The sequence below is a fragment of the Mauremys reevesii genome, unplaced genomic scaffold, assembly GCF_016161935.1.
Source record: "Mauremys reevesii isolate NIE-2019 unplaced genomic scaffold, ASM1616193v1 Contig50, whole genome shotgun sequence".
In the NCBI taxonomy this organism is placed as follows: domain Eukaryota; kingdom Metazoa; phylum Chordata; order Testudines; family Geoemydidae; genus Mauremys; species Mauremys reevesii.
Window position 1 is genome coordinate 13,061 of NW_024100863.1, and position 25,747 is coordinate 38,807.

Consider the following 25,747-nt stretch of genomic DNA (forward strand, 5'->3'; position numbering starts at 1 on the left):
GCCTTGGCCACAAAATCAACCTTTTCCTCCTTTACAGCAGACAGTCTGCCAAGGCAAGATGCAGCTGTCTGAGCCTTTAGCAACATTTCACACACGGAGCTCATTTGATCAGTGCTCCAGCTTCTGAGCCGGCGTCATTCACTGCAAAAGGCGTGGGGCCTCGCTAGGTCAGAGTCCGTTTCTCTCCTTGCTGTACTTGGAGATCCTCTAAGGTAGGGTGACCAGCTAGCAACTGTGAAAAAACGGGACAGGGGATGGGGGGTATTTGGCATCTATATAAGAAAAAGTCCCAAAAAATGAGACTGTCCCTTTAAAAAAACATCTGGTCACCCTACTCTAAGGTAAGGAAATCCTGCGCTGACATTTCCCAGATGTGTCTGCCCGGGGCGTGGCTGGCTGCCCTGCACTTTGGAATCTGCTCCCCTCCTCAGCTGAAACAGTCACAGACCTTGCTGAACTTCTGGGCACACTGACACTGCAATGCCCTTGATTCATTCTCTCCTGGCTTTTTCTGATGAGCTGGGAGGAGCTCGCCCCTATTCCTCAGGGGGTCAGAGACGGACATCTCTCTGGTGTAATATTTTTGGCATGATGTGTTGATTTATACATATTGCATGTTTTCTGCATGACGCCCTGAAGCCAGAGTCTCCCTGGGAAAGTTTTCTGCAAGTTCATAGCTTCATAGATTTGCATACCCACAAGAGGCCACTAGATCATCTAGGACTGGACTACGCCAGAAAATTAGGTCAATCCAGCTATGTTGCTCAGGGGTGTGAAGAATCCACGCCCCTGAGTGATGTAGTTAAACCGACCGAAGTCCCCATCTAGACGTCCATCAAGCTAGCACCCGCCTCTCGCAGAGAGGTGGATTAACTACGCATGCAGGAGAACCCCTCCGCTGGTGCAGGTAGTGTCCACTCTGAAGCACCAGTGTTTCAAATGTAGCCAAGCCTGTAATTCGACCTACTGTATAACAAAGGCCAGAGAATTTCTCCTGATTGTCCCTGTCCTGAACAATACAACTCGTGTTTGGCTAACAGCTCTTCCAGCTCTTCCAGTCTTGCCTTTTTCCGCTAGGTTAAAGAGTCTGGTGTCTCCTATCCATGAAGATACTTCGTCACCACTCAGTCTTCTTTCTGATAAGCTAAATAGATTGGGGTCCTTAAGGCCTTTCACTTTCAATCCCCAAGCCTCCCCGGGCCTAACCTAACTGTACTCTTTCTGATGCACAACACTTTTCACAGCCTGTGGGCAGGGCCGCCCAGGGGGGGGGGGCAAGTGGAGCAATTTGCCCCAGGCCCCGGGCCCCACAGGGGCCCCCACGAGAGTTTTTTGAGCCAGGAGCCCCGGAGCTTCTTCCGCTCCGGGTCGTCATTGGCAGTAATTCGGCGGCGGTGGGGGTCCTTCCGCTCCGGGACCCGCCGCCGAAGTGCCCCAAAGACCCATGGCGGGGGTCCTTCCACCCCAGGACCCGCCACTGAAGAGCTGGGTCTTCGGCGGTAATTCGGCGGTGGGGACCCCCTGCCGCGGGTCTTTGGGGCACTTTGGCGGCGGGTCCCGGAGCGGAAGGACCCCCCACCACCGAATTACCGCCGAAGTGGGGGACCCCCACCGCCGAGGACCCCAGGTCCCCTGAATCCTCTGGGTGGCCCTGCCTGTGGGGGAGAAATATCAACATAACCTCACATCCCAGGGGAAATGGATGCAGGAATCTTTTTCATCTCAGTGTTGTTGATGAACCACAGTAAGAGAGGCCAAATGGCTAAAGAGACCTTCATCATCTGTGCTCAGCCTCCACACGTGTCCCAGCTGGGGAAGAAACTGGTAATGAGCACTAGGGAAATGACCACCATGTTAGGGAAGAGGCAGAGTAGCATTCCTCACCTTCTGGATGAAGCTGACCCTTCCCACGGCTCCAATCTTCCCCGTGTAGTTAACGAACCCAATGTTCCCCTCTGTGGCCCCGTAGAACTCGCAGATGCGGATGGGCCCGAAGCGCTGTAGGAATTCCTTCCAGACCTCCACCCTCAAGCCGTTACCCACAGCCAGCCGCACTTGATGCTCTCGTTCATTCTCCCTCTGCAAGGCAAACAGGGCGGAGCTCCAGGAGCGGCACAGAAAGGAGGCCAGGTCTCACCCTGGGTCTCACGCTAGTTCAGGGATCTACCAAGGTGCCCATGCACCCTACATGCCCCCATGTTGTGCTGTAAGGGGTCAGTGGCAGCCATCCAGGGAGTGGGCACTGAGCATTTGCTTTCAAGATCAAAAGAAGGAGCAACCCAGCCCCTTTGTGTGGGAATAACAACTGTCGGGCAACCACCCAAGGCAGCAGGCCACGTGGCAGGGCAGAGCTAGGAGGTGGGGCCATGAGGGGCAGGTTGCCTGGTTGCAAACGTGGGGGGTGGGCTGTGGGAGCAAAAAGCCAGGAGGAAGAGAGCGAGTGTGACTCTGGGATGAAGCAGGGATGGAGCTTCTTGGGCACAGAGTTTGCTGGAGGGGCAGACACGGGGATCTTGCAGCCATAAGACTCAGGGAAACAGGACTTGGTATGTTTGTTTGGGGCCTGGAGGTTGGTGAATAAACAAGACCACACCGAGAATATCCCTGACTCGCCTCATTGATTTATCATCCTCGCAGAAACACCCCTGTAAGAGCCCAGACTGTGGCTAAAGAAGCAACGGTGCCACAGAAACCCTACTTTGAGGCCAACACACGCCAGAGTTCCAGGATGCTGCATAGGACAAGGGACCTTGGATAGGAACATAGGATAGGAAATCTCCCCGTGCACATGTGACAGCTACATGTGACACACCAGAGACTAAACCAGCCACCTCGGCACTGAAACCAGGAGCTGCTACTGCTTAAGACTGTAACAGACTCATAGCCATTGTAGGTTGGCATGGGGAAGCGGGACTTGTAACACACACTCACCAGTGGGTGATATAGAGAACTGCCACCATAAGGCATAGATACCCCTTAAGCCACTATTTTGATCATTCAGATGGGACATACATGGGGCATTAATCGGTCAGTGTCTGGCACATGTCCGTCCATGCCTGATCTACAGCGGGCCTATTACAGCCTCCAGAGTCTGGCCCCTTTTGCTCAAGCTCTGGGGGATTCTGATTTTTAGCTCTGCAAATTCCCAGTGGAGTTGGTTGAAAAATGTTTGTTTGTTTGTTTCCTGTTGGAAAAATGGAAAAAATTTGACAATTGAAAAATTTCAACACAAGCCCAAATACGTCAGTTCTGAAATGCTGCTGTGGTGTTCATAGAACTGGATGTCCAGGTGCTTCTAGTTGGACTAGAATGCACCATAATGCACCATGATGATCCCTCTTGGAGAGAAAAGACTGTAGGTGCATCATGGGAGTCCCTGGTTGTGATGCATTATGAGAAACATAGCCAGGTGCCTGATACTCCCATTCTCCTCTACAGGCTGGGCTCCTTGGTTACAGTACATCTCCGATGATGCACCATGATACCCCTCTTGGAGAGGAGAGGCAGTAGGTGCATCATGGGAGTTCCTGGTTGTAGTGCATCATGGGAGATGTAGTCCACTGGGGAGCCTGATCTATAGAGGAAAATTGGAACAAGAAGCAACTAAACTATAACTCCCATGTGGCACCATGGCAGCATGTCAGAATCAAAGTCTTTCAGTTTTTGGCTAAAATTTTTCAATTTTTGGGTGATTTTTTTGACAAAAAAATCCCAATTTTCCACAGAAAGTAGACACTTTCTGTGAAAAAAATGTTCTTAGTCAAAAAAACACTTTTTTTCATCAAAAACCAGTTTAGAGAGAACATTTTGAACCAGGCCTAATGATGGTTCATTCTCTGTAGATGGTCAAGATGGTGGCCAACATAGGCCTTGAACTCATCTCTAAATTTCAACCTCGGGTGAAGGGTTGGATTAGGTATATAAAAGGTTAAATTAGCTTGGCAAATGACTATATCATGCTTGCCAATTTGTATCAAGAAGTTCTGGGAAGATCTGGAGAGATCGTGTTGGAAATACTGAGCTTAAAAAGCCCCAGTTACCAGGGATGGTTCTAACCTGTTTGAGCAAAGCACAGAATTCAAGGAGCAGTGACAATAGTCATGTAGGTTCCAGTCAGGAGCGGTGGAAGCTCCCTACAAGTGGGGGACCCACTGGCGCCCGAACCATGGCTCCGGCTCCACACCGCCTCTTCCCCCCAAGACCCCACACCCTGCTCCCTCCTCTCCGCCCCCCACATCGCTTATCCTTGTGACCAGTGGGAGGGATGGGGCCATGGGCACCCCAGGTTCCAGTAGATAAGGCATAAAAGGATGAACTCTTAAAATATTTGTTGCTGGTATCTGTCTGACCAGTTGGCACCAGTAAGCTAATTCTGTTATAAGTTGCGGATCAAAACTTATCACTGCACATTATTGTATGGAGGTGATGACTGCCTAGGCATTTAAGGCTGATTTGGAGCAGTTGTGTAAGTACCACTTGGCCTTCTGGATTTAATAAAGGACTCTGTGATTAAATTGGTGCTGTATCCTGTATTAATAATAATAATAATAACACAACATAGCAGACTCCATACTGCTTCACTCCACCTCCCCCACTGGGATTAGCAACCAAGGACAATCTAGCAGCCCCCCCACCCCCACCCAAGATGTTGGGTTACCTTGGGTGCGTTGCACAGATAGCGCATCACCTCCCCTACGTATTGGATCACAGAGACGTTGTATCGCCGGCAGTCATCCCAGAATTGGGAGACGGAGAACTTGGGACGCAAGACGCAGGTGGCTCCTAGGGGAGAGGGAAGGAGAAATGATGGGGGGCATGTGAGCCCCACTGAATACAGCCTTTCCAGTCTACCCTAACCCAATCATGGCACTGAAGAGGCAACTGGTACATTGCTTATCCCACTGATTTTATTCGTCCGCCATTGCCTTATGTTCTGCCCGACTATTTGTTAAATCCACTTGTCGTATCTCATCTTATACTCCTCAGGGCTGGGACCATCTCTTTGTTCTGTGTTTGTACAGCACCTAACACAACAGAGCTACAACACTTAGTTGCCATAATAAAACAAACAATAATAATAATATGGCAGGAGTCACCAGGTGGCACTGTTGTGTATAGACTTTTTTCTTGGTGTGCAAGCAAATGGTCTGTCTTTGGAGACATGTTTGAATTATGGTTAGTTTTGTGAAGCAGTTTGTTTTTAGGGGGAGCTGTGAGTTTCTTTCTGACTAGAGCTGATTTCTGAGGCATAGTTAGTTGCTCCCAGTGCACCGATCATTGGTGGCAGGCTGAGATTTCTGAAAGAAAGGATTTCCACTGCATGCTGACCACTGTTGTAATAATTGGGACTATACATTTGCCCTATTTGTAAATAGTAAAAAAAGTATGTAGAAGTTTATAAAATGTCACAATAACCTACAATAACAAATGTCAGTGGGAAAAGGAAAACTGAGGTAGTCTAAACAAAAAGGCCCATGGAGATAACTCAAGGACTGTCTTAAAGTCATGCCTGGTAAAACCAGAAGACATGGAACTGGCAATTAATGAACCAAAATTGTGTGTCAGAAACTAAGCCTAATTGGTGGTCAAAATAATGAGGGGAAGGGCAGTTCCACTCATGACTCCCTTTGTGGGTCCTTAAAGAAAGAGATGGGGTGGGGGAGGAATAGAAAAAGAACAGATGGAGGCTATGTAGAAAACGTCATCATCACGGCTGCCACCTCCACCATCTCCTGGGACATCTGGCCTCTGCCCTAATCCTCATAGATGTCCGAGCCAGAGAGAGGAACCCAGACGATATCACCACCCGTACTGGCTCATGCTGAACCCCAAACACCACCTGAGATAAAACAGGATCAGATTCAAACACCAGCGGCAACAACCACAGCTCCAGCCCACCTCAGCTAACGTCATCTCTTTTCCCCAGAAGGATTGTTATCATCTTTGGTACCGTTGGCGCGACTGTCAAACAAGAGGTGTTTTCCTTTAAAACTCTCCAGATAAAGGGAAAGGGGACAGGACGTGTTCACGTGAAAGCCCTACTCAATACTTCACATTTCAAAGACATTAGCTGCTTTTCCTTCCTTTCTGTATCTTTAATAGAAGGTTAAAAAAAAATGACAGTGTGTTTGCCGTGGCACTAAGCAGGCTGAGCTCTCTGGAGGCCAAGCCCTGAATCTTGTTTAGCACTATTTAATGTTGAAGAGCGACGGGGTTGTGTTAACACCTTTGGCCGACATAGTCCATCTAAATTAATACAACACCATCTCTGTGCAAGGCCTGGCACATATAATATAAAAATAAACACCATGACTTAAGAATGTATCTCCTCCAGTGGAAAGCCAAGCTGTGAGGCTTTGGGTATCCTCTGCAGCTTAAGAAACGTAAGAAACATAAGAACGGCCATCCTAGGTCAAACTATTGGTCCATCAAGCCCAGTATCCTGTCTTCCAACAGTGGCCAGTGCCAGGTGCTTCAGAGGGAATAAACAGAACGGGGCGACTATTGACTGATCCATCCCTTGTTGTTAGGGTGACCAGATAGCAAATCGGGACGGAGTGGGGGGTAATAGGAGCCTATATAAGAAAAAGCCCCCAAAATCAGGACTGTCCCTATAAAATCAGGACATCTGGTCACCCTACTTGTTGTCCAGTCCCAGCATCTGGCTGTGACAGTCTTAGCCATCCTGGCTAATAGTCATTGATGGACCTCTCCTCTGTGAACTTATCTAATTCTTTTCTGAATCCATTTATACCTTTGGCCATCCCTCGGCAGTGAGTTCAACAGGTAGACAGTTGAGTTGTGTGAAGGAGTACTTGGCAAAGGGGTGACAATAACCTGAACAAAAGGTTTTCACAGGAGCTAAATTCCACGTGGTTTAAACATCACGCTCAGAGAAGAGTTTTAGAGCCCAGCTTGGAAGAATTAGCAATAACTTAGGAGGGAAGGGAAGGGCCCATCTCTTTGTTCTGTGCCTGTACAGTGTCTAGCCCAGTGGGGTTCTGGGCCACGGACGGGGCTCCGGGTCATAGAGTTTCAGGCTAGAAAGGACCATCCGATCACCTTTCTGAGCTCCTGTATGTCACAGGGCCACCCAGGGGCGGCTCTAGACATTTTGCTGCCCCAAGCACGGAGGGTCCGCTGGTCCCGTGGCTTCAGCGGACCTCCCACAGGCGTGCCTGCAGAAGGTCCACTGAAGCCGCGGGATCAGAGATCCTCCACCGGGAGGTCCACCGAAGCCGCGGGACCAGTGGACCCTCTGCAGGCAAGCCGCCGAAGGAAACCTGCCTGCTGCCCTAGCAGCAACCGGCAGAGCGCCCCCCGCGGCTTGCCGCCCCAGGCACGCGCTTGGAGTGCTGGTGCCTGGAGCCACCCCTGGGGCCACCCACTCCACCAAGCACCTGCCTGCTAAACCCAACAACTGAAATGGGACCAGTATATTACTGCCCATAGGAGACATGGTGTGTGCCACAGGCAGAGAATAGAAGGTACCCTATGCGAGGCCCCCGCCATGGCAGTGAAATGGTTAAGTGAGATACACCCAGATAATCCTGGCACATGACCCACATGCTGCAGAGGAAGGCAAAAAACTCCTAAGGTCCCTAACAATCTGAGCTGGGGGAAAACTCCTTCCCCACCCCACCTAATGCGATCAGTTTAACCCTGAGCATGTGAGCAAGAACCATCCAGCCAAGCACCTGAGAGAGAGAATATTCAGTGCCACCTCACAGTCTTGCCCTGTGTCCCTTCTCCAGCCACAGCCATCCCTGCTGCTTCAGAGGAAGGAGATAAAAACGAAACAACAGCAACAAAAAATAGAATACACTGCGTGCGGGGCGGGGGGATTCCTTCCTGACCCCTGCCGCTGGTTGGCTGAAACCCTGAAGCATGACCTTTCAGGAGCATAAAACAGAAACCAACAGTGAGCCACAACTCCCTCTGGGCAGCTGTCCCAGAACCTCACCCCTCTGATGGTTAGAAACCATCTTCTAATTTCCAGCCCAAAATTAAGGCCAGTTTATAATCCATATCTAGATAATAATAAGAATTAAGAATTATGTTTGCTTAAAGATGACCTGGCATGGGAAAAATGCACTTTTTTGCATTTCTATCTATCTATCTGTCTACCTCCATACCCAAGTACCTCTCTATCCATCCACCCCTTCCAATGACGCACCCCTGCACCCTCTGTGTCTTTAGACCCATGCCGACACTCTGTACATACCAACCTCCAAGCATCCTCCAAGTCCGATGAGCAGTGCAGCCGAATGGTACAGCGGCAGAGGGGTGTAGATCACGTCCTCGGCTTTGACGCCACTTATGTATAACATGTTCGCTATGCCGCACAGCTTCAAGTGGGTGATGATGGCAGCTTTCGGGAGTCCTTGTAGGCCAAAGGGATTGTGTTTAGTGATGCCTCATGGGTTTTGTAGTGCAGTTACCTCATGACCCCCTTCTCCTTTATGACCCGGGCTCCTTGATTGAACTACATCTCCCATGATGCACCATAGCCAGGCACTCCCATGGTGCACTACTTCCCCTGTCCAAGAGGACATAGGTGCTGACTTTTATTTTTCCCTGTGGGAGCTCCACCCCCACTCCACCCCTTCCCCTGAGGCCCTACCCTCACTCCACCTCTTCCTTCCCATGCTCCGCCTCCTCCCCTATAATAATAATAATAATAATTATTATTATTATTATTATTATTATTATAAATAGTATTATTAAGGCTCCCCACCCACTTGCTGATCTCCACCCTTCCCCAAGCGCCTCCTGCTAGCCGCGAAACAGCTGATTGGTGGTGCCACCAGACAGCTTTTTTTTTTTTCTGTGGGTGCTTTAGCCCCAGAGAACCCATGGAGTCAGCACCTATGCAAGAGGGGACCTGAACTACAACTCCCATGAGGCAGCATGCTGGTATTTCAGAATAAAAATATTTGGTGCTTTGGCCAAAATATTTTGGTATTTGAATTTTCATTGGTCAAAATCAAAATTTGACTTTTTTTGCCCAAAATCATGAACAATTTAGACAAAAACAAATTTTTTTTTGTTTTCTTCCAAAAAAAATTCCATTTTCCAATCCTCTCTAGTGCTAATCAATACTTTGAAACTGGAAATGGCTGCCATTTTCCAAGATGACAGTGCTTATTCCTATAAAAGTTTTGGGAATCCCATCTCCTGATCCCTTAAGTTGGATGTGAAGTTTACAGATGCGGAAGACTCCTGTTTAGGGCTGAGGGGAAACACGTTTTTTCCTCACATGCAAACTGTCAGCAATTTGAAAAGTATTCATGGCCCAAACTTTCAAAATATAAAAAAAAAAAATTATGAACCAAATATTTTAAAAAATTGGTTCAAATCAAATCAAAATTCATAGAGGACTACAACATTCACACTCTGATTTGGTAAGTAATCTTCCTCTTTGACCAGCTCTGCTTTAACAAGAGTGATGTTAGAAGCCACAATTTGCCCTAAACTGTTGACTTTTACACTCTCTGTGAATTTTTCATTACCACTCCCATACATAGCATTGGCACAAGTTATGGAGCCACCTTCTACTGAACTCACAGTAACAGCATTTACATAAAAGGTGGCAGTGTTGGGGTACGTTAACCCTTTTTTGTGCAAAGTAAGGAATGTGTACTGAAAAAAAGCTGTTTCTGTGGCGTATTAAAAATTGTGTTAAAATTGCAAACTATCCCTTTAAGTGTTACGGGGTTTCCTGCTTGCAGTGTAGGGGGGCTCTGTAGGGAAGCGTGCAATTTGGATCTTGCGCAATCAGCCTGCAAAAAGCCAGCCTAGAGCCAGGTGAGGTGAGCTGGGCCTCTCGTCCTCCATCTCTCTCTGCTTTTGGGTCTTGCGTGTTATCGGTCTGCATTCTAAGAAATAACGTTGTGTGATGCTGCACATTTCCCAACCATCTCTAGTGCCGATCAATATTTTACATCCAGAGACGGCCACCCTCTTCCAAGATGGCAAAATCTGTTTTTTTTTAATAATGTTGACAGATGTTTATTTTTAAGCATTTTTTTTAAATTAATTGATTTAAATTTTCACAGTTGTGCAAAAATTGTAGGCTTTAAGCATCTTCATTTGATTTTTATTGATTTAAATTTTCACAGTTGTAGGAAATTAGGGGCGGTCGCACAGGCGCTGACTTTTGGGTTTGCCTGTGGGTGCTCCTCTCTTCCCCTTCCCCTGTGTGAGCAGCGGGCAGGGCCTCGGGGGGAGGAGGCCGAGCAGAGCTAGGACCTTGGGGCTGAGCACAGGAGGAGCGGGGGACATGGCCACACTCCGGGCACCAGGGCCCACAAAAGATTAGTCCCGTCCTGGGGGGACTATTTTTTTTAGATGGGTGCTTGAGCCCAGGAGCACCCACAGAGTCAGCACCTATGGGCGGTCAGACAAAAGGCGGGTCCGACCACAATTATTTATTGGCAACAGATGCTAAGATTCAGAAACTTTAAAGCTTTATAACCATTAAAAGACAAACTGTCAGCATGACATGTCAACATGCACAAAGGAAATATCCTTAAATCACACTCGACTGCGTTTTCAAGCAGCCTTTTTCATACTTTATCAATCTGATGATGAACAGTGGAAATATTGCTTTGTCGGTTTGGGCCTGTATGATGAAACAACGTTTGTCGACATTTACCAATAAACATCTAATTGTACAAATGTGTGACTAGAAGGGACCTCAGTAGTCCAGTCCCCTGCACTGAGGCAGGACTAAGTATTATCTAGACCATCCCTGGGAGGTGTTTGTCCAACCTGTTTTAAAAACTTCCAACAATGGCTATTCCGATTCCAAAACCTCCCTAGGTCATTTATTCCAGTGTGTAACTACCTTGACAGTTTAGAAGATTTTCCTAACGTCCAACCTAAACCTCCTTTGCTGCAATTTAAGCCCATACTTCTGGTCCTGTCCTCAGAGGAACAAATGTTTCACACTCCTCTTTATGACAATCATCTTTCCAAGCCTACTTAACAGCCAGGTGCAGCTGCTCAGCACTCCCATCACACGTCCCCTCCTCACCTGTGGTGCCCGAGGTATAAATGTAGAGTGCAGTGGTTTTGCTGGTGATGTTGGCTCGGAACGCGACGGGGATCGGCTCCTCGGAGGCGGCGTCTATCTGGCCCTGGAGAGGCTCCACGCCACTGGTGGGGGACTCGGCGCTCAGGTAGAAAACCCGGATCCCTTTCTGTTGCAGGCTGGGCAGAACGTCCTCAATAGCGGCTTTGAGGTCTGAAGAGGGGGTGAGAAAGGCATTTTTCCCTATTGAGGAACGTGGATCGCTGCATCACACGCACACAGAGGCGTATGGAGACACAGACACTGATGTGCCCACCGACGCAGGCGCACACAGGTACACAGACAAAGGTGGGAGCAGGCAGACAGCGCAGACGCACGCAGAGGCGCCCTGTGACACACTGTCACCCCACGTCACCCCCTGTACCCACGTGTTCACCACTGCAAGATGGCATGGGGATGGTTTGTACAGAGCATGCCTTGTGAGGTATCATGGGAAAAGGCCGAATTGGATGAACCTCATTATCCTGTTGAAATGCGTGTGTGTCATCGCTGGGCATGAAGCTGTGAGAAACGCCCACAAACCAGCCCCTTGGTGAGGACAGAGAAACGGCAAACACAGAGGCCATACATGCCAAAGCTCACGTCGATCAGGAGTGGAGGAAGCACCCTAAAAGTGGGGGGCCACCAGCGCCCGAACACTGGCTCCGCCCTCATGCCACCCCTTCTCTCTGAGCTCCGCCCCCCATGCCACCCCTCCCCGCAAGATCCCGCCCCACACCACCCTTCCTCTGCCAAAGCCTGCTTCTGCACTGCCCCTTCTCCCTTCTGCCCCCCATACCACCCCTTTCCCTGAGGCCCCACTCCATGGCACCCCTTCTCCCAAACCTCCACCCCACACCATCCCTCCCCAAGGCCCCACCCCACAGCACCCCTTCTCCCGAGCCCCACCCTCATGCCACCCCTCCCCTGAGGCCCGCGCCACAGCACCCCTTCTCCCCAAGCCCCCACACTACCCATTTCTCCCTGAGGCCCCACCCTCATGCCACCCCTGAGCCCCTGCCTTTGCCCCGCCCCTTCCCTTGAGGCCCCGCCCCATGCCGCCTCTTCCTCCCAAGACCCCGCCCCTGGTCGCTCCTCTCCAACCCTCCCCACCCCGTCACTCGCCCTCACGGCCTGTAAAAAGTGTTGGGGCCCCTCCCCCCCCGGCACCCTTCACGTAGACAAAAGGTGCAAGCAAAAAACTGCAAATTCATAATGAAGAAAATGGTCAGCAGCCCATGTCCACCATGAGGGTTGCCCAACCCCATGACACTGCATGGATTTTTCCAGCGCCTGAAGAAAAGTATAAATGAGAGACAGCGACATCACCGTGGCCTGCCTCTCCCCCCGCATCTCTACACAGGGAAGCAAGATCGCCTGGAAAAAAAAGAGCTCCCCATTGAGACTTTGGTAGGGGCCGGGCCTACCTGGAAGGTGTTGCACTTAGCATGGACTGCTGTGAAGTTCTGGAGGAGAGAAATCCTCCTGCTTTCAGAATGAAGCCTGGTAAAGTTTAGGCTTTAGATTGCGGTTTTGCTATTTTATTTCCGTTTGCAACCCGTTCTAATCTTCTCTGCCACTGCCTCTTAAACACTTAAAATCCCTCTTTCTCTAGTTAATTCACTTCTTTTGACGTCAGGTCTGAATCAGTGAGTTTTTCTAGGAGGGGGTTGCTCAGATACTACCCTTTGAAGGCATGGTGAGCAAATTAATGAGTTTGCATTGATCAGAGAGGTCTTGAGCAGTGTCAGACACACATTTCTGGGGGGCAAGGCTGGGGGGAATTTGCTCCCTGTAGTGCAGTTCATGAGTGGCTGGAAACGGCTTCATGTCACTTTGCTGGGTGTGTGTATGCATGCTGATCTCTGAGTGAACAGAGCCTGGTGGGATTTGTCATTCAGTGGCATAGAAGGGTAGGAGACACCCTGGCCAGGAGAGTTAAAGTGGGTACAGGGGCTCCACCATCCAGGGGCATGTCACACACACGCAGGTACAAAGTTCAACACACATCCATACTTAATATAGGCACAGACACATACACAAGGGTACCAGAAAAATACACCGAATCAAGCATGTTGACTCCAAGGGAGCAGGGCCAATTCACGCCAATGGAGTGACACTGATTTACACCAGCCAGGGATCTGGCTCATTTTATTGATGGGGAAACTGAGGCACAGAGCAGGGACATGAGTCATCCCAAACCACACAGCAAGTCAGGGTTAGAACTGTGATAGAATCCAGGGCTGCTAGGCCCTGGCCCTGTGTAGGCATCTATAGATGGGCATAAAGGACTAAATTGAGACCTTTGGGGTTGAAAATTATGGCTCTAAATTACTGAGCCAATGGTTACAGGCGCTGCATCCAGGATCAGTTCGTGATTGGGGGAAGAAGGGTTCCATTTGCATCCATCCCAGGGTGCAACTGTTTTTTGGTTCTTGTGCGTTATCATTCTGGCTTCTAAGAAATAAAAATTGTGTTACATTGCAACCTTCCCACAAAAGAATGTTATACTTCTATCTAACTTCTCAATGTGTGTGTGCTGTGAACATAACAATGTTCCCTCTCCGGGCCTCATCTTCCCCTCCCACCTCTTGTCTATTTAGAGGGTCAGCTTGTTTGGGGCAGGGACTGTCCCTGTGGCTTCTCCATCTCTGACAATTTTTAAATGGAGATGGGATGTTTTTTCTGAAACATCTGCTCTAGGGGTTACTGTGGGGCCGTTCTCTGGCCCGTGCTAGACAGGGGGTTGGACTAGAGGCTCTCAATGGTCCTGACTGGCCTTGCAATCCATGAATGCAGGTTTGATCCCATCTGGAGTCTCTCTGGGGGCTCCTGAGATAACAACCATGGGAGGAAGAAAAAGCAGCTTTTTCCCTATTGCACGTGGCCAATTCCCAGATCAAAGCCAGCATTAGATTTGCCCTCTGCCTTTTACTGTCGATTCTAACTACACCAGGAAGATTCTGGCAGGGGAGTGTCCTAAGCCCCTGTTAGCTAGAGAAGGGGGCATCTGCTTATCACTTTATGATCCTTCCTTTATAGCTGCCCCATTATCCTGATCCTTATCAGCACCACCTCTCATCTGAGCCTGAGGATGATTAACTCCAGGTGGTTTCTCCCTGCTGATCTTGCAAACACACAGAGAAACCTTTCACAGAGCTTGTCCTTAGGCTTGTATATGGTGCTAATTCACTAGGGGTCTATTATAGGCCTCCCACTGACTCCAGATCGGGCAGAGATAGCTGCCGGTGACCTACAGCTCACGGCAAGATTTGAACCCTCATTCCTGGTGCCAGAGATCCAAGGATTAAAAAAAGCACGGGACCAGACTTGCAGCCTGCCTGGGGGTATGATTAATTGTATTCCACCAAGGTTAGGAAAGCCTGGGCGGGGGGTTGTTTGGCAAGGGCGGGCTGGAGGTAAACTTTGATTGTTCTCTGGCCCCGGGTTGTGTAAGAGGTCAGGGTCGATCTAATGGCTCCTTCTGGGCAAGGGGATTGTAAACCAGGCTGGAGGTTCAGCAGCAGTTTCACTGCAATGAGGCTTTCACCGAATTCAGTAGGAATGTAAAGCTATCAGGCCAGTAGCCCTGGAGTGTGACAGCAACCCCCTTTTGTGCTGCGTTGGCCATGTGCTGGAATTCTGGCGAACGTCAGGCACCCAGTGGCCACCTCCCTAGTTCTGTGAGCAGGATCCCAGCATGCTGGGTGGAGAGTGCGTCTGTTTAGCTGTGGAGCCCACCCATAAGGCATTGCTGTTTTGCAGCAGGGAAACTGAGGCACACTGCAAGATCAAGACCAGGATTTCCAAAACAGCTCCGCTCCTATCTATGAACAGCGCACTACACCGGGTGGGGGGAGGGGTCAGGACACCTGGGTTCTATCCCCCAACTTTGCCCTGGACCTGCTGCATGCGGCTGGACAAAGGTGGATGAGCTATTTCCCCTTCTACCCTTTGTCGCTCTAGACTCAGAACTTTTTGAGACAGGAGCTGCCTCTAATTATGTACCTGTGCAGTGCCCAGCATAATAAAATATACTATCTAGGTCTGTTCATCAAGAAATCTCAAAGCACTTCACAAAGATATCTTTATCCCCATTCCAAATTTGGGGAAACTGAGGCACGGGGTGTGGAAGCCCAGGATCAACCAGCAAGCCAGTGTAGACCCCAGATCAGAGTTCAGTCCACTAGGTCAGATAACCCAACAGTACCCTGATCTTGACGGGACCCTCCACCTGCTACCATAACAATTGTAATTTAGGCCTCAAAAATAAGAGGCCAGATTTTCAACTGTGGGACTAGCGTGAAAATCTGCTCATGAGTCTCACAACTGGGAGCCCTGCTGGATGCATATGAGAAAAAACACCCTTGCTGAGATGCCAAAGCTCATATCCTCAAAGGTATTTCAGACGCCTAACTCCTGTCGGTTTCAGCCTTTGAGGCTCTGGGTCCTTTGTGAAATTTTGCCCCTCTCCAGAATCTGAGCAAGAGCTGGAAACCAGTCAGGAGTTTTCCAGGTCCCAGCCCAATACCTTAACTAGAGCTGGGCGAACACCCGATTTTTTGGTTCATTGGCAATTTTGAAAAGTCAAAGGGAGAAAGAAAATCATTTGGGATCAGACCAAAGACAAACGTTTTCCAAGTTTTAGATGACACGAAAGCAGAGGCAAAAATCGTTTCATGCGGGATGAAAGGTTTAGTCTCAATCCGAAGCGTTTTTAGGCTTTCAAAAAACAAAGTGAAAACGAAAGATAATTTGGAAGCAAAAAGTCCTTCCAACCAAACGCTCAAAACATTTCGTTTGAACCTTTTCCAAACAAAACATTGCAGTTTGTTGTGTTGGAAATGGCTTTTTCAACTCAAAACTTCCTTTCCTTTTCATTTTATAACGTCTTTATAAAGACGAAACCAAAACAGATTCCCGTAGTCACAGAGTCATAGAAATGTAGGACTGGAAGGGACCTCAGCGGGTCATCTGGTCCAATCCCCTGCACTCAGGGCATGATTAATAACTAGACCATCCCTGACAGGTGTTTGTCTAACCTGCTCTTAAAAATCCCCAATGATGGAGATTCCACAACCTCCCGAGGCAAGTTATTCCAGTGCTTAACCATCTTGACAGTTAGGAAGTTTTTCCTAATGTCCAACCTAAACCTCCCTTAAGCCCAGTGCTTCCTTTCCTATCCTCAGAGGTTAACGAGAACAATTTCTCACCCTCTTCCCTTTAACTGTCTTTTATGTAATTGAAAACTGTTATCACGTCCCCTCTCAGTCATCTCTTCTCCAGATTCAACAAACCCAATTTTTTTCAATCTTCCCTCACAGGTCATGTTTTCTAGACCTTTAATCACTGTTTTTGTTGCTTTTCTCTGGACTTTCTCCTATTTGTCCACATCTTTCCTGAAATGGTGCCCAGAACAGGACACAATACTCAGTTGAGGCCTAATCAGCACGGAGTACAACCAGAAATGTTTGGGAAAAGTTGAAACTAGACAAAATCAGACTAGAAATCAGGCTTCTGCATCTTCACCAGTGAGGGTGATTAAGCACTGGAGCAACTTACCGAGGGGGTGGGGGGTGGGAAATGCTCAGCACTGGCAGTTTTTAAATCAGGATTGGATGTTTTTTTAAAGATATGCTCTAGTTCACGCAGGGATTAGATCAGGGGAGCACTAGGCCTGTGTTCTTGAACCTGTGTTATACAGAGCTAAGACCAGATAATTACAATGGTCCCTTCTGGCTGGAACCAGTGAATTTATAAAACATCCATCACACATGAGGGCCCCACGTTGCCGTAGAGTATGATTAAAAGTGTTCAAGGCTACAGGACCCAATTAGGATAAGCAACCGGAGCCAGGAGAGGCAGGGTTTAATGGCTGTGCAGCCTTGGGCAGGTCACTGACCCACTTTGTGCCTCAGTTTCCCCTGTCAATGCCCTCTCGGTAGCCTGGGATTAGTCTTAACAGCTGTGGAGTTTTATTGCCGCTATTAGGTGCCAAAGCTGGGCATGCATGTGTACGCTGGGGTGTGGCTGTCATCATAACCTCCGTCCTCGAACTCTGAGAGAGGCATTACACCCCAGGGGACTTTAGCATGAGCCAGATAGTCCCCGCCAAACCCATGCACACACAGACACACACACAGGTATATACATAGGTGCACACAAATACACACACACGAGACACACACAAATACAGACACACAAACTAATGCATACACATACACGCACAAAACACACACGTAGACAGAGACACACAACCATAGACACACACAGGCATACACACAAATACATACCATGCAGGTGCACTTGCAGAGACCCACAAAAAACATTCAGGTGCACACACCCCTGAACAAATGCGCACACAGCAATGCCTACACACACACAGAAGAACACACACATGCACCCAACAACTCACACAAACTCACACTTACTTTCTCACACATACACAAAACACATAGATGCATCCATACACATGCACAGAATAATAATAGGAATCCCTGGTGAATCCCTTTTTGTCTGTAGATCCAGAGACGGGACGGGACTAGCCAAATATCACCCAGCAGGCACACACAGGCATTAAAAAAGAACACACACACAAATGCATGCACATACGCACATACGGAAATACACTAACACGCATCTCTAGACCAGCACACATGCATATAAATCCCAAAAAACGCACACACAAATGCACACACGCGCACATACACAAACACACACTAAACACACACACCTAGACCAGCACACACGCACATAAACAACCACACACACACAAATGCATGCACACACACATGCAAACACACACTAACACGCACCTCTAGACCAGCACACATGCACACAAATACCCACAAACACACATACACATGCACACACACACTACCATGCACACCTAGACCAGCACACACACAAAGACACACATCCATGCGTCCATGCACATACTCCTAGACAAATGTGCACACACCCCTGCCCAAACACAGATGCAGGGAACAGCCACACACACAAACCACATAACAGACCCCTGCCTGCACACACATGTGCAAACAGCCACACGCACACACGTGCACAAACCCCCACCTGCACACACACGTGCAAACAGCCACATGCAAACACGTGCACACACACAATGAAAAGCGCCGCGGCAAGTGGTTTGAACTGCCAAACCTTTTCCTTGTCCTCTTAACCCTGATTGCCTGAGCCTTGGCCTTGACTCCGTCTGTACGTAATTTCTCTGCACTATACCCTAGAAACTGAGTAAACACACGGTTTAACTCCTTCGCTGGCAAGCGGAGACAGGGGATTCGGGTACCCCGAGAATGGTCACAGGCCTGGGGAAATTACCGTATGGAGAGAGACTGCAACTGGGGACCTGGCATTGACCTAGAGCAGGTGGGGCTGGGAGCCAGGACTCCTGGGTTCTAGCCCCAGCTCTGGGAGGGGAGTAGGGTCTGGTGGTTAGAGTGGAGGGGGCTGGGAGCCAGGACTCCTGCGTTCTTTCCCCGGCTCTGGGAAGGGAGTGGGGTCTGGTGGTTAGAGCAGGGGGGGCTGGGAGCCAGGACTTCTGGGTTCTTTCCCCGGCTCTAGGAGGGAAGTGGGGTCTGGTGGTTAGATTGAGGGGGGGCTTGGCACCAGGACTCCTGGATTCTTTCCCTGGCTCTGGGTGGGCAGTGGGGGCTAGTGGTTAGACCAGGGGGGCTGGGAACCAGGACTCCTGAGTTCTCTTCCTGGCTCTGGGGGTCTAGCAGTTTAGAGCAGGAGGCAGAGGAGGGCTGCCCCCAAATCCATGCCAGGTTTCCCACAGAGCACAGTGCCTGCTCTGGCTTTGGTTGGCTCCAAAGTGCTGGTACCCGCGCCATGCAGCTGTGATCCAGGCACACCTACAGCTGGGTGCCTTCAACCGGCAGGGCTTTGATGTAAGGAGCAGGACAAGAGCCCTGTGTGCAGCCTGGGCCTCACTCACCGTGCAGACATTGACCCCTGTGCGAACAATCCAGGAGTCCTGGCTCCCAGCCCCCCTGCTGTAATCACTACACCCCGGCCCAGAGGTGAATGTAAGCCGGGATGGTATGACGGCCCAGTAAGACCTGGTACACAGCTGACCGTACTGGCAGGGCCACTGATGCGGGGGCGCCAAAAGGGGCAGCTTCCCCAGAGCTCCCAGAGCCCTGGGCCCTTTAAATCACTACTGGACCATGCTGAAGGGCAGGCTGGCTGGGGGAGTCTGCTCCTATCCTGCCCCGTTGAGCCACCCCCCACACTCCTTGTTCAAGACCCCAGCTGCCCTGCGTACTGGTAAGTCCCTTAAATTACTTTCAGCGCTGCTCCCCCTCCCAGAGCCAGGGAGAGAACTGAGGAGTCCTGGCTCCCAGCCCCCCCGCTCTAACCACTAGCACCCACACCTCACCCAGAGCCAGGATAGAACCCAGATGTCATGGTTCCCAGCCCCCTGGCTCTAACCACTACACCAAACTGAGATGAGAGGCCAGACCCCGCCCCTTTGTCACCCCTCCCCAAGGCAGTGAAGTTGTGAATTGCTCCTCAGCCGGTGGCGGTCCCATGCCCCTGCCCCTGGGGTGGATCAGAGACCCAACCAGCATGGGCAGTCCCCTGCCCCCTTGCTGCAGGAACACCTGGCACTGCGATGGAGCAGGGTCCCCCTCACTGTGGGGCCCCGGGATGCAGCTGGTCCCTGCTCTCCAGGAGACGTGACCCTCGGTGGCAGCAGCCTCCCCGCTCACCTGGGGTGGTCAGCAGCACCGTGGCCCCGCAGGCGTCGAGCGAATGCAGCAGGGACTTGGCGCGAATGTTGCTGTTCAGACACGCCATGGTGCAGCCGATCTTCGCCAGCCCCATCCAAACCCAGAGGTAGGCGGGGACGTTCAGCAGGAAGACGGCCACCGAGTCCCCTTCCCGCAGCCCCACGCCGTCCCGCAGGACCCGAGCCGCCTGGCTGCTGCGCCGGTCTATGTCCCGGTAGGTGTAGACCTGCTCCCCGAAAAGCAGCAGGGCTTTCTCCGGGTGGCTCTGCACCTTCTCCAGGAAGGTATCGAGCAGGGTGAGGGGAGGGCGGCGCTGGAGCCGACGCAGACATCTGTATCCCCTGTGGATGGCGGACAGTGATATGACCAGGTCCTGCCACCAGTAGGGGAAAAGCAGGTTCCCCAGCAGGGGCAGCAGGAGCAGCAGCCCGGCTAGGGTTGTGCACAGAGCAAGCATGACTCAGCTGGGGCTCCACCGCAACCTCCCAGCAGCTCCGCTGTGCGTGTGCATAAAACCGGGGAGGTGCTGGGAGTTACCAGCTTTCCCCTCCCCGTTGTCCTGTGAGGCTGATTCGAGGATGGCCTGGCTGGGAGTCAAGACCTTGGGTTATTCACATCGAGGGGGTGGGAGAGCTGCCAAAGTCCCTCCAGCTGACTGCTCCTTGCACCCAGGTCAGGCCGTGGGCGGGGCGGGCCGTTCCAGAGCTGGTGTCAGGCCATGGGTCGCACTCCAGCCAGCAAGGGATATCTGGCTCTCTCCGTGGGCTGCCCCAAGCAGGCAGAAGTGACTCTGACCCAGGCAGGAAGGGGAGAGTTTTTTTCCAGGCCGTCTAGTGAATGAGGAAGCACGGTCCTCACCAATTCATATAGGAATTGGTAGCTTGGAAAGTCTCAAGCTCAATTTCACCCCTTCTCTCTCCCCGCCCCCAAATATACAACCTCCTGCAACTGTGTGTGTCTCACACAACCTCCTGCAAATTCTTCTTTTCACACACACACAACCTCCCACAAATTCTCCTTTGCGCACACACACACAACCTCCTGCAAATTCTCCTTTGCACAGACACACACACAACCCCCTGCAAATTCTCCTTTGCACAGACACATACACACAACCTCCCGGAAATTCTCCTTTGCGCGCACACACACACATATCCTGTACATTCTCTCTTGCAGTGACTCACACACACACAAAATGTCCTGCACATTCTCTCTCTCTCACACACACACAATCGCCTGCAAGTTCTCTTTTGCACAGACACTCACACACGATCTTGCGAACTCTCTCTCTCGCACTCCACATTATCTCTCTGCTTTTCTCTCTCTGTCCCTCTCTGTCTCACACACAGTTTCCTGCAGATTCTCTCTCTCACATGCAACACACTCCCTCTGCTTTGACACACACATTCTGGGGAAGACTTTTGCCTTTTCTGCACTGGCGGGGCATGGTGCAGTGATCCAGCTACTACACCACCAAAAAGGGAGGTTGGGGGTGACGTGGACTCCCTGGGAGGGAATTCTGGCTGAATCTTCCTGAACTCCCCCAGAGCAAGGCTAACGTGCTCCTCCTAGTGTCCAGCTAGCTCTCCTGTGTCAAAGGGCAGGTCTACACTATGGGGGAAAATCGATATAAGTCGAAGTATCTGATATCGAATTACTTACCGTCCTCATGGCGTGGGATCGACGTCCGCGGCTCCCCATGTCGACTCTGCTGCCGCCATTCGCGTTGGTGGAGTTACGGAGTCGACATGAGCGCGTTCAGGGATCGATATATCGCGTCTAGATGAGATGCGATATATCGATCCCCGAGAAATCGATTGCTACCCACCGATACAGCGGGTAGTGAAGACGTACCCTAAGGGGTAGTCAGTGGCTCTCAATCTTTCCCCACTACAGTACCCCTTTCAGGAGGCTGATATGTCTTGCATATCCCCAAGTTCCACCTCCCTTAAAAACTATTTGCTTCCAAAATCAGACATAAAAATACAGAAGTGTCACAGCCACACTAGTACTGACAAGTGGCCGACTTTCTCATTTCTACCATATCATTAACAATAAATCAATTGGAATATAAATATTGTACATACATTTCAGTGGATAGTATACAGAGCAGCATAAACACGTCATTGTCCGTATGAAATTTTAGCTTGTACTGACTTTGCTGGTGCTTTTTATGTGGCCTGTTGTAAAACTAGGCAAATATCTAGATGAGTTGATGTACCCTCTGGAAGATCTCTGAGTACCCCCGGAGGTACATGTACCTCTGGTTGAGAACCACTGTTTAGATAGTCTGTGAGCCCTCTGGTGCTTATGGTGTTCTGTGCTGAAGACGCTGCCGGAAACCAGGCAGAGGAGCAGCGTGTGTGTAGCTAGCTAGGCTGGTCACGTTTAGTAGATACATGAATACGCAACCTTCTTTCTGTCCATCCATCCATCCCTCCACCCAACCCCTCTGTCCATCCTTCCATCCATCCATCCAACCCCTCCATACATCCATCCCTCCACCCAACCCCTCTATCCACCCATCCATCCCTCTACCCAGCTCCTCTATCGATCCATCCATCCATCCAAATACACAAGCCATTATCCATCCCTCCATCCAAATACACAAGCCATTATCCATCCATCCATCCATCCCTCCACCCAACCCCTATCCATCCTTCCATCCATCCATGCAACCCCTCCATCCATCCATCCCTCCACCCAACCCCTCTATCCATCCATCCCTTTATTCATCCATCCATCCAAATATGCATCCCTTTATCCATCCCTCCATCCCTCCACTCAACCCCCTGTCCACCCTTCCATCCATCCATCCAACCCCTCCATCCCTCCTCCCAACCCCTCTATCCATCCATCCATCCATCCATCTAAATACACATCCCTCTCTATCCATCCATCCATCCCCCAAAACACCTATACATTTGTCTATTTCCATACACACCCCTTTATCCATCCATCTGTCCCCGTACACCCCTTTATCTATCTATCTATCTATCTATCTATCTATCTATCTATCTATCTATCTATCTATCTATCTATCTATCTATCCCCAGATACCCATCCATCTAGCTAGCTAGCTAGGATTTCTATACTGCCCATCACTGTGGTTTCTCTGTACATCCCCATAGGTTAGGTCAGCCTGGGAAGGTGTCTACTGTAGATCACTTCCTTGGTCTAGGAAGGCCACTTGGAAAGCGTCCAGTGGCTGCATCCTGGCATGGTTGTTAAGCTGGGGGTGTTGTTGACGTACACCTCACCACTAGCACCCCAGAGCTGGGCTTCCTGAGTTCCTCCCCATGGGGCCACTGGAACTGATTGTTCTCGGTGAACCCAACTTGCCTGTCCCTGGCCCTGGGGTAATTTTGAAGGTGTGTGTGTGTTGTTGTGGGAGGGAGAGAAGCAGGTTATTGTCGTTTTAATAAGGGGGGGCAGTTTGTGGCTGCTCTACCATTTGGAAGATTGGAATATGGGCCAGGGGGCAAGATTGGGGTGCGGAGGGTGGGTAAAATAGACCTTGGGGCCTGATGAATTCATGAGGCGTGGGCATTGTCAAAGCCACCCATGGTGTGTCTCTACACAGAGCCAGTTGTGTTCTCCCACAGCAGAATATTCATGTCTTCATGCCATCGAGGCTGGCACAGATGGGAGGGCTCTTCTCTGTTGATTTCATGTCTTCCTGTTGGTTCCGTATGCAGATGGGGCTTCTATTGTATTGACCCACAGTGCTTCATTTACGCTGGGGACAGGGCTAGATGAATAGAAAAGCTTTGTCTGGCGGAAAACCAGCTTGTCACCTCTGTGTTGTTACAATATATTTTTCAGTGAATGCACATAACTCCTTGTAGAGGGTCAGTACATGCCTTGCACAAGGATGTGAATGACCCGGGTGTCACTGGCTTTCATCTGACACCTCACACGACACCTTTCATGGATAAAGACCGTGAAAGTGGGATGTTAGGTGCAGTGAGTTTGTCAGGCCTGTGAGAAGCTGCTGATCTACAACCAGGACCCGAGTCAGCTTTGAGGGGTTCTCAGGGTCATGTTAACATCTTGCTTCACAAAAGCTTATGCCCAAATAAATCTGTTAGTCTTTAAGGTGCCACTGGACTCCTCATTGTTTTTTGTTTGTTTGTTTTTTGCTTTGCATAGGGGCATTGAGGTCATGCCGGGGCACCTGGAATGCCAAGCTCTTATCTGGAGATTTTCATCCGTAGATCTCAAAGTGCTTCACACCAGAGGTCGGTGTCATTATTCCCATTTTACAGATAGGAAAGCTGCAGCACAGGGGGGGAGGGGTGAGTGACCAACATCACTCACAGGGCAGACCTGGGAATAGAAACTGGACCTTCTGGCGCAGTTCTCCGGCCACTAGGCTCCCTCACTCATAGTCAGCCAGATCCTAGCTCAGGTTTTATGCTGAGCTATTTGGCACATGGCCCAGCGTGTGGCTATTCGCTTGTACGACGTCTCCCCTGGGTGCTACCATGTTTTTGGTAGTAATTATAATAGTTAGATTACGGATCACTTCTGAGCTCAGGGAGTAATAACAGAGCCAAGCCCTGTTATTATATTGCCACCCCACAGGCCCGAGCAGAGAGCCAATATTTGGGCCTTGCCAGGGTCTTGCTATTCGGAGGAGAAAGTGACAATCAAGATGTAGATGTGCCAAGGGGAGGACAGCAGGTTTAGCCCCACCAAAGAGCAGTTTAACTGGTTGCCTACTGTGTTGTACTGTAAAACTATATGGGGTGTGTTGTATCCTTGGGAGCAGCAGGTTTAGGAAGAAATCACTGGAGACCAGAGAGCTGTAAGCCTTAAAAAGTAACCATTTATTGCCACACACTGAACTAACCAAACCAGCCAAAACTGGCTGGGCTATCCCCTAATAATCTAACTCAGTTGCCATAGCAACAACAAGGTGCTATTACCACGACAACCAAATACACAACATATTCCTCCCCCCTTAATAAGAACATCCCCTAAATAAAACAAACACTAAACTAGAGAAGGAAGGTAGACTGCCTCCATTCCCGCCTAAACCCCGGGGATTATTTTGCCCCATAACCGTGGGTTCGTCCTAGCTAAAGATCCAGCCATTGAGGATATCTTCTGTCTCTAAGTGGATTACAGCGAACTTCTGATGTTGTGGCACCCGAAAGTGTCTTGGGCGAGGGCCTGACAATGGGCTCAGGGTTCGTAGCGTGCACGAGTAAGGAGTATCAGCTAGTCCCGGGCAAGGGGGTATCTCAGCCACCGGCAGTAATGGAGGAGAACAATCAGGAACAGGTAATTCTTCATTCGGTGTCTTGCCAGAAGTGGTGAAGTCAGACAACTCAACTGAAGATGTGTCCTGAGGATTGGCGTGACCTGGCAACAGCTGATCTACATGTCGCTGCCAGGTAAGATTCTCTGCAGTCTGGACAGAATAGAAAACACGTCCTGGTTCAAAAATGATCATGGCAGGGACCCATTTAGCTCCAGAAGTATAATTCTGAGCCAAAACTGGCTGTCCCAAGCTAAAGGTTCGGTCTTTTGCTCTGGGTGCCCGTCTGATGACTTGATATTGCTGCTGACGTTGCACAATTTGTCAGGGTTCAGAAGGTTTCAGCAGATCAAAGCAAGTGTGCAGCTGTCGTCCCATCATTAGAAAGGCTGGGGATGCCTGGGTCGTAGCATGAGGTGTGTTTCTGTAGGAAAGTAAGAAGGTGTCCAGACACTTTTGAATGGAGTGTTGTCCCCTTGCCAATTTCAAAGCTTGTTTCATTGTCTGCACAAATCTTTCAGCTAATCCACTGGTGGATGGATGATATGGTGCTGAAGTGATATGGTGTATCCCATTTGCCTTCATAAAATTTTGAAACTCCTCAGAGACGAACTGCGGTCCGTTGTCGCTTACAAGTTTTTTCTGGCAGAC

General features: G+C 50.0%; 1 pseudogene; it reads right to left on the reverse strand.

Annotated features, from left to right (window-relative positions):
• LOC120394324 overlaps window positions 1-20,322 on the reverse strand; it is a 30,833-nt pseudogene extending 10,511 nt beyond the window's left edge.
• Window positions 20,323-25,747: the final 5,425 nt, after the last annotated feature.